Source organism: Mesoplodon densirostris, chromosome 2 (assembly GCF_025265405.1).
Source record: "Mesoplodon densirostris isolate mMesDen1 chromosome 2, mMesDen1 primary haplotype, whole genome shotgun sequence".
NCBI lineage: Eukaryota > Metazoa > Chordata > Mammalia > Artiodactyla > Ziphiidae > Mesoplodon > Mesoplodon densirostris.
The window spans coordinates 134,525,548-134,536,113 of NC_082662.1; positions in this window are offsets into that span (position 1 = coordinate 134,525,548).

Below are 10,566 nucleotides of genomic sequence, written 5' to 3' on the forward strand. Positions count from 1 at the left end.
TCTATTTACAGCTTCAGAAGGCAGAAGTTCTGACGCTGAACCTACAGACAACACACATCCTTCCCAGGCTGTCATTTTCCATTCGGCTCCCGTTTTCCGCAGCCCCCCATTTACAGCTTCAGCAGGAAGAAGCTCAGATACTGAACCTATGGAGAACACACCTCTTGCAGGCTGTCACTTTCCATTCGGCTACTGTTTTCCCAGCCCCGCATTTACGGCTTCAGCAGGCAGAAGCTCTGACCATGAACCTATGGACAACACACCTGCCTCCAGGCTGTCATTTTCCATTCGGCTCGTTTTCCCAGTCCCCCATTTAAGGCTTAAGCAGGCAGAAGCTTTGACACTGAACCTATAGATAACACACCTCCTTCCCAGGTTGTCATTTTCCATTCGGCTCTTGTTTTCCCAATGCCCCATTTACAGCTGTAAAAGGCAGAAGCTCTGACACTGATCCTATGGACGACACACCTCCTTCTCAGGCTGTCTTCTTATATTGGTCTCCTGTTTCTGCCAGTCCCCCATTTACGGCTTCAGCAGGCAGAGACTCTGACACTGAATCTATGGACACCACACTTCCTTCCAGGCTGTCATTTTTCCACTCGGCTCCTGTTTTCACCAGCCCCACCTTTACGGATTCAGCAGGCAGAAGCTCTGACACTGAACCTATAGACAACAAACCTCCTTCCCAGGGTGTCAATTTCCACCCAGCTCCTGTTTTCCCCAGTGCCCCATTTAGGGCTTGAGCAGGCACAAGCTCTCACACTGAAGCTATGGAACACACACCTCATTCCCAAGCTGTTATTTTCCATTAGGTCACAGTTTTCCCCAGCTCCCCATTTACGGCTTCAGCAGGCATAAGCTCTGATACTGAACCTATGGACAACACACCTCCTTCCCAAGTTGTCTTCTTATATTGGGCTCCTGTTTTCCACCGTCCCCCATTTAGGGCTACAGCAGGCAGAAGCTCTGACACTGAACCTATGGACAACACACTGCCTTCCCAGGCTGTCATTTTCATTGGGCTCCTGTTTTCCCCAGCCCCCCAATTCCAACTTCAGGAGGCAGATACTCTGACACTGAACTTAGGCACACCACACTGCCTTCCCAGGCTGTCATTTTCGATTTGGCTCCTGCTTCCCCCAGCCCTCTATTGACGGCTTGAGCAGGTAGAAGTTCTGACGCTGAACCTACAGACAACACACATCCTTCCCAGGCTGTCATTTTCCATTCGGCTCCCGTTTTCCGCAGCCCCCCATTTACAGCTTCAGCAGGAAGAAGCTCAGATACTGAACCTATGGAGAACACACCTCTTCCCAGGCTGCCACTTTCCATTCGGCTACTGTTTTCCCAGCCACCCATTTACAGCTTCAGCAGGCAGAAGCTCCGACCATGAAACTACGGAAAACACACCTGCTTCCAGGCTGTCATTTTCCATTTGGTTCCAGTTGTCCCAGTCCCCCATTTAAGGATTAAGCAGGCAGAAGCTTTGACACTGAACCTATAGGCAACAAACCTCCTTCCCACGCTGTCATTTTCCATTCGGCTCCTCTTTAGCCCAGCCACCCATTTAGGGCTTCAGCAGGCAGAAGCTTTGACACTGAACCTATAGATAACACACCTCCTTCCCAAGCTGTCTTCTTATATTGGGCTCCTGTTTTCCTCAGCGCCCCATTTAGGGCTTCAGCAGGCACAGGCTCTCACACTGAACCTATGGACAACACACCTCTTTCCCAGGCTTTCAATTTCCATTTGGCTCCTGATCACCCCTGCCCCCCATTTACGGCTTCAGCATGCAGAAGCTGTGACACTGAACCTATAGACACCAAACCTCCTTCCCAGGCTGTCATTTTCCATTAAGGCCCTGCTTTCCCCAGCCCCCCAATTTACGGCTTCAGCAGGCAAAAGCTCTGACACTGAACCTATGGACAATACACCTCATTCTCAGGTTGTCTTCTTCCATTGGTCTCCTGTTTCCTCCAGCCCCCCATTTCCGGCTTCAGCAGGCAGAAGTTCTGACACTGAACCTACGGACAATACACCTACATCCTAGGCTGTCATTTTGCATTCGGCACCTGCTTTCCCAGCCCCACATTTACGGCTTCAGCAGGCAGAAGCTCTGACACTGAACCTATGGAAACCACACCTCCTTCACAGGATGTAATTTTCTATTCATCTCTTGTTTTCCCCAGACCCCCATTTACGGCTCCAGCAGGCAGAAGCTCTGAAACGGAACCTATGGACCACACACCTCCTTCCCTAGCAGTCATTTGCTATTATGTTCCTCTTTTCTCTAGCCCCCATTTATGGCTTCAGCGGTCAGAACCTCGACACGGAACCTATGCACAACACACCTCCTTCCTAGGGTGTCATGTTCCACTAGGCTCTTGTTTTCACCAGCCCCGCATTTATGGCTTCAGGAGGCAGAAGCTCTGACAGTGAATCTATGGACAACACACCTCCTTCAAAGGCTGTCGTTGTCCATTTGGCTCCTGTTTTCCCCAGTCTCCCATTTATGGTGTCAGCAGGCATGAGCTCTGAAACTGAACCTATGAACACCACAACTCCTCCACAGGCTGTCAGCTTCCAGTCGGCTCCTGTTTGTCCCAGCGCCCCATTTATGTCTTCAACAGGCAGAAGCTCTGACACTGAAACTACGGACAACACACCTCCTTCCCAGGCTGTCACTTAACCTTCGGCTCCTGTTTTCCTAAGCCCCCCATTTACAGCTTCAGCAGGCTGAAGCTCTGACACTGAACCTATGGACAACACACTTGCTTCCTCGCTGTCATTTTTCATTCGGCTCCTGTTTTCCCCAGACCAACATTTCCGGCTTTAGCAGGTAACGCTCTGACACTGAACCTATGGACAACACACCTCCCTCCCAGGATGTCATCTTCCTTTTGGCTCCTGTTTTCCCACTCCCCACATTTATGGCTTCAGCAGGCAGAAGCTCTGACACTGAAACTGTGGATAACACACCTCCTTCCCAGGCTATCATTTACCACTCGGTTTCTGTTTTCCCCAACGCCGACTTACGGCTTCAGCAGGCAGAAGCTCCCACACTGAACTATGGACAACACACCTCATTCCCAAGTTGTTATTTTCTGTTAGGTCACAGTTTTCCCCAGCCCCCCATTTACGGCTTCAGCAGGCATAAGGTCTGATACTGAACCTATGGACAACACACCTCCTCCCCAGGCTGTCTTCTTACATTGGGCTCCTGTTTTCCACAGCCCCCCATTTAGGGCTACAGCAGGCAGAAGCTCTGACACTGAACCTATGGACAACACACTGCCTTCCCAGGCTGTCATTTTCACTGGGCTCCTGTTTTCCCCAGCCCCCCAATTCCAACTTCAGGAGGCAGATACTCTGACACTGAACTTAGGCACACCACACTGCCTTCCCAGGCTCTCATTTTCGATTCGGCTCCTGCTTCCCCCAGCCCTCTACTGACGGCTTGAGCAGGGAGAAGTTCTGACGCTGAACCTACAGACAACACACATCCTTCCCAGGCTGTCATTTTCCATTCGGCTCCCGTTTTCCGCAGCCCCCCATTTACAGCTTCAGCAGGAAGAAGCTCAGATACTGAACCTATGGAGAACACACCTCTTCCCAGGCTGCCACTTTCCATTCGGCTACTGTTTTCCCAGCCACCCATTTACAGCTTCAGCAGGCAGAAGCTCTGACCATGAAACTACGGAAAACACACCTGCTTCCAGGCTGTCATTTTCCATTTGGTTCCAGTTGTCCCAGTCCCCCATTTAAGGATTAAGCAGGCAGAAGCTTTGACACTGAACCTATAGGCAACAAACCTCCTTCCCACGCTGTCATTTTCCATTCGGCTCCTCTTTAGCCCAGCCACCCATTTAGGGCTTCAGCAGGCAGAAGCTTTGACACTGAACCTATAGATAACACACCTCCTTCCCAGGCTATCAGTTACCACTCGGTTTTGTTTTCCCCAACGCCGATTTACGGCTTCAGCAGGCAGAAGCTCCCACACTGAACCTATGGACAACACACCTCCTTCCCAAGCTGTCTTCTTATATTGGGCTCCTGTTTTCCTCAGCGCCCCATTTAGGGCTTCAGCAGGCACAGGCTCTCACACTGAACCTATGGACAACACACCTCTTTCCCAGGCTTTCAATTTCCATTTGGCTCCTGATCACCCCTGCCCCCCATTTACGGCTTCAGCATGCAGAAGCTGTGACACTGAACCTATAGACACCAAACCTCCTTCCCAGGCTGTCATTTTCCATTAAGGCCCTGCTTTCCCCAGCCCCCCAATTTACGGCTTCAGCAGGCAAAAGCTCTGACACTGAACCTATGGACAATACACCTCATTCTCAGGTTGTCTTCTTCCATTGGTCTCCTGTTTCCTCCAGCCCCCCATTTCCGGCTTCAGCAGGCAGAAGTTCTGACACTGAACCTACGGACAATACACCTACATCCTAGGCTGTCATTTTGCATTCGGCACCTGCTTTCCCAGCCCCACATTTACGGCTTCAGCAGGCAGAAGCTCTGACACTGAACCTATGGAAACCACACCTCCTTCACAGGATGTAATTTTCTATTCATCTCTTGTTTTCCCCAGACCCCCATTTACGGCTCCAGCAGGCAGAAGCTCTGAAACGGAACCTATGGACCACACACCTCCTTCCCTAGCAGTCATTTGCTATTATGTTCCTCTTTTCTCTAGCCCCCATTTATGGCTTCAGCGGTCAGAACCTCGACACGGAACCTATGCACAACACACCTCCTTCCTAGGGTGTCATGTTCCACTAGGCTCTTGTTTTCACCAGCCCCGCATTTATGGCTTCAGGAGGCAGAAGCTCTGACAGTGAATCTATGGACAACACACCTCCTTCAAAGGCTGTCGTTGTCCATTTGGCTCCTGTTTTCCCCAGTCTCCCATTTATGGTGTCAGCAGGCATGAGCTCTGAAACTGAACCTATGAACACCACAACTCCTCCACAGGCTGTCAGCTTCCAGTCGGCTCCTGTTTGTCCCAGCGCCCCATTTATGTCTTCAACAGGCAGAAGCTCTGACACTGAAACTACGGACAACACACCTCCTTCCCAGGCTGTCACTTAACCTTCGGCTCCTGTTTTCCTAAGCCCCCCATTTACAGCTTCAGCAGGCTGAAGCTCTGACACTGAACCTATGGACAACACACTTGCTTCCTCGCTGTCATTTTTCATTCGGCTCCTGTTTTCCCCAGACCAACATTTCCGGCTTTAGCAGGTAACGCTCTGACACTGAACCTATGGACAACACACCTCCCTCCCAGGATGTCATCTTCCTTTTGGCTCCTGTTTTCCCACTCCCCACATTTATGGCTTCAGCAGGCAGAAGCTCCGACACTGAATCTATGACTATCAGCCCTCCCTCATGGCTGTCATTTTCCCTTAGGCTCCTGATTTCCCCAGGCCCCCATTTATGGCTTTAGTGGGCAGAACCTCTGACACTGAACCTATGAACAACACAGCTCCTTCCCAGGCTGTCATGTTCCACTCAGCTCCTGTTCTCACCAGCCCCACGTTTAAGGCTTCAGGAGGCAGAAGCTCTGACACTAACCTTATGGACAACATACCTCCTTCCCAGGTTGTCATTTTTCATTCGACTCCTGTTTTCTTAGTCCCCCATTTATGCCTTCAGCCAACAGAAGCTTTGACACTGAACCTGTGGACACCACACCTCCTTCCCAGGATGTCATTTTCATTCAGCTCCTGTTTTCCCCAGTCCCCCATTTATGGCTCCGAGGGCAGTAGCTGTGACACTGAACCTATGGACACCACACCTCATTCCCAAGCTGTCATTTTCCAGTCGGCTCCTGTTTTCACCAGACCCACCTTTAAGGATTTAGTAGGCAGAAGCTCTGACACTGAACCTACGGAAAACACACCTCCTTCCCAGGCTGTCATTTTCCATCTAGTTCCTGTCTTCCCCAGCCGCCCATTTAAGGCTTCGGCAGGCAGAAGCTCTGACACTGAAACTGTGGATAACACACCTCCTTCCCAGGCTATCATTTACCACTCGGTTTCTGTTTTCCCCAACGCTGACTTACGGCTTCAGCAGGCAGAAGCTCCCACACTGAACCTATGGACAACACACCTCATTCCCAAGCTGTTATTTTCCATTCGGTTACTGTTTACCCCAGCCCCCCATTTATGGCTTCAGCAGGCATAAGGTCTGATACTGAACCTATGGACAACACACTGCCTTCCCAGGCTGTCATTTTCTATTCGGCTCCTATTTTCCCCAGCCCTCTATATACAGCTTCAGCAGGCAGAAGCTCTGACACTGAAGCGATGGACAACACACATCCTTCCCAGGTGGTCATTTTCCATTTGGCTCCTGATCACCCCTGCCCCCCCATTTACGGCTTCAGCAGGCAGAAGCTCTGACACTGAACCTATGGACAACACACTTCCTTCTCAGGCTGTCTTCTTACATTGGTCTCCTGTTTCTGCCAGGCCCCCATTTCCAGCTTCAGCAGGCAGAAGCTCTGACACTGAACTTACAGAAAAACACCTCCTTCCCAGGCTGTCATTTTCCATCTAGATCCTCTTTTCCCCAGCCACCCATCTAGGGCTTCAGCAGGCAGAAGCTCTGACACTGAACTTATGGACAACACACCTCATTCCCAAGCTGTCATTTTCCATTAGGATCCTGTTTTCCCCAGTTGCTCATTTACGGCTTCAGGAGGCAGAAACTCTGACACTGAACTTATGGACACCACACGCCCTTCCCAGGCTGTCATTTTCTATTCGGCTCCTATTTTCCCCAGCCCTCTATTTACAGCTTCAGCAGGCCGAAGCTTTGACACTGAAGCTATAGACAACACACTTCCTTCCAAGGTGGCCATTTTCCATTTGGCTCCTGATCACCCCTGCCCCCCATTTACGGCTTCAGCAGGCAAAAGCTCTGACACTGAACCTATGGACGAAACACCTCCTTCTCAGGCTGTCTTCTTACATTGGTCTCCTCTTTCCGCCAGCCCCCCTTTTCCGCGTCCAGCAGGCTGAAGCTCTGACAATGAACCTGTGGACACCAAACCTCCTTCACAGGATCTCATTTTCCATTCGTCTCTTGTTTTCCACAGACCCCCATTTACGGCTTCAGCAGGCAGAAGCTCTGAAAGGAACCAATGGACAACACACCTCCTTCCCAAGCAGTCATTTGCCATTAGGTTCCTGTTTTCTCAAGCCCCCATTTACGGCTTCAGCAGGCAGAAGCTCTGACACTGAACCTATGGACAACACACCTCATTCCCAAGTTGTTATTTTCCATTAGGTCACAGTTTTCCCCAGCCCCCCATTTACGGCTTCAGCAGGCATAAAGTCTGATACTGAACCTATGGACAACACACCTCCTTCCCAGGCTGTCTTCTTACATTGGGCTCCTGTTTTCCCCAGCCCCCCATTTCCAACTTCAGGAGGCAGAAACTCTGACACTGAACTTATGCACACAAAACCGCCTTCCCAGGCTGTCATTTTCAATTCGGCTACTGCTTCCCCCAGCCCTCTATTTACAGCTTCAGAAGGCAGAAGTTCTGACGCTGAACCTACAGACAACACACATCCTTCCCAGGCTGTCATTTTCCATTCGGCTCCCGTTTTCCGCAGCCCCCCATTTACAGCTTCAGCAGGAAGAAGCTCAGATACTGAACCTATGGAGAACACACCTCTTGCAGGCTGTCACTTTCCATTCGGCTACTGTTTTCCCAGCCCCGCATTTACGGCTTCAGCAGGCAGAAGCTCTGACCATGAACCTATGGACAACACACCTGCCTCCAGGCTGTCATTTTCCATTCGGCTCGTTTTCCCAGTCCCCCATTTAAGGCTTAAGCAGGCAGAAGCTTTGACACTGAACCTATAGATAACACACCTCCTTCCCAGGTTGTCATTTTCCATTCGGCTCTTGTTTTCCCAATGCCCCATTTACAGCTGTAAAAGGCAGAAGCTCTGACACTGAACCTATGAACACCACACCTCCTTCCCAGGCTGTCATTTTCCATCTAGATCCTCTTTTCCCCAGCCACCTATTTAGGGCTTCAGCTGGCAGAAGCTCTGACACTGAACTTATGGACAACACACCTCATTCCCAAGCTGTCATTTTCCAGTCGGCTCCTGTTTTCCCCAGTTGCCCATTGACGGCTTCAGGAGGCAGAAAGTCTGACACTGAACTTATGGACACCACACCCCCTTCCCAGGCTGTCATTTTCTATTCGGCTCCTATTTTCCCCAGCCCTCTATATACAGCTTCAGCAGGCAGAAGCTTTGACACTGAACCTATGGACACCACACCTCCTTCCCAGGATGTCATTTTCATTCAGCTCCTGTTTTCCCCAGTCCCCCATTTATGGCTCCGAGGGCAGTAGCTGTGACACTGAACCTATGGACACCACACCTCCTTCCAGGCTGTCATTTTCCATCTAGTTCCTGTTTTCCCCAGCCGCCCATTTAAGGCTTCGGCAGGCAGAAGCTCTGACACTGAAACTGTGGATAACACACCTCCTTCCCAGGCTATCATTTACCACTCGGTTTCTGTTTTCCCCAACGCCGACTTACGGCTTCAGCAGGCAGAAGCTCCCACACTGAACCTATGGACAACACACCTCATTCACAAGTTGTTATTTTCCGTTAGGTCACAGTTTTCCCCAGCCCCCCATTTACGGCTTCAGCAGGCATAAGGTCTGATACTGAACCTATGGACAACACACCTCCTCCCCAGGCTGTCTTCTTACATTGGGCTCCTGTTTTCCACAGCCCCCCATTTAGGGCTACAGCAGGCAGAAGCTCTGACACTGAACCTATGGACAACACACTGCCTTCCCAGGCTGTCATTTTCATTGGGCTCCTGTTTTCCCCAGCCCCCCAATTCCAACTTCAGGAGGCAGATACTCTGACACTGAACTTAGGCACACCACACTGCCTTCCCAGGCTGTCATTTTCGATTCGGCTCCTGCTTCCCCCAGCCCTCTATTGACGGCTTGAGCAGGTAGAAGTTCTGACGCTGAACCTACAGACAACACACATCCTTCCCAGGCTGTCATTTTCCATTCGGCTCCCGTTTTCCGCAGCCCCCCATTTACAGCTTCAGCAGGAAGAAGCTCAGATACTGAACCTATGGAGAACACACCTCTTCCCAGGCTGCCACTTTCCATTCGGCTACTGTTTTCCCAGCCACCCATTTACAGCTTCAGCAGGCAGAAGCTCTGACCATGAAACTACGGAAAACACACGTGCTTCCAGGCTGTCATTTTCCATTTGGTTCCAGTTGTCCCAGTCCCCTATTTAAGGATTAAGCAGGCAGAAGCTTTGACACTGAACCTATAGGCAACAAACCTCCTTCCCACGCTGTCATTTTCCATTTGGCTCCTCTTTAGCCCAGCCACCCCTTTAGGGCTTCAGCAGGCAGAAGCTTTGACACTGAACCTATAGATAACACACCTCCTTCCCAGGCTATCATTTACCACTCGGTTTCTGTTTTCCCCAACGCTGAGTTACGGCTTCAGCAGGCAGAAGCTCCCACACTGAACCTATGGACAACACACCTCATTCCCAAGCTGTTATTTTCCATTCGGTTACTGTTTACCCCAGCCCCCCATTTATGGCTTCAGCAGGCATAAGGTCTGATACTGAACCTATGGACAACACACCTCCTTCCCAGGCTGTCTTCTTACATTGGGCTCTTGTTTTCCACAGCCCCCCATTTATGGCTTCAGCAGGCAGAAGCTTTGACACGGAACCTATGGACACCACACCTCCTTCCCAGGATGTCATTTTCATTCAGCTCCTGTTTTCGCCAGCCCCCCAATCATAGCTCAGAGGGCAGTAGTTGTGACACTGAACCTATGGACACCACACCTCATTCCCAAGCTGTCATTTTCCAGTCGGCTCCTGTTTTCACCAGACCCACCTTTAAGGATTCAGTAGGCAGAAGCTCTGACACTGAACCTCCGGAAAACACACCTCCTTCCCAGGCTGTCATTTTCCATTTGGCTCCTGTTTTCCCAACGCCCCATTTACAGCTGCAAAAGGCAGAAGCTTTGACACTGAACCTATGAACAACCACACCTCCTTCACAGGCTGTCATTTTCTCTTCGGCCCTTTTTCCCCTGGCCCCCATTTAGGCTTCAGCAGGCAGAAGCTCTGATATTAAACCTATGGAAAACACACCTCCTTTGGAGGCTGTCATTTTCCATTGGTCTCCTGTTTTTCCCAGCCCCCCATTTCCAGCTTCAGCAGGCAGAAAGTCTGACACTGAACCTATGGACACCACACCCCCTTCCCAGGCTGTCATTTTCTATTCGGCTCCTATTTTCCCCAGCCCTCTATTTACAGCTTCAGCAGGCAGAAGCTCTGACACTGAAGCGATGGACAACAAACCTCCTTCCCAGGCTGTCATTTTCCATTTGACTCCTGATCACCCCTGCCCCCCATTTACGGCTTCAGCAGGCAGAAGCTCTGACACTGATCCTATGGACGACACACCTCCTTCTCAGGCTGTCTTCTTATATTGGTCTCCTGTTTCTGCCAGTCCCCCATTTACGGCTTCAGCAGG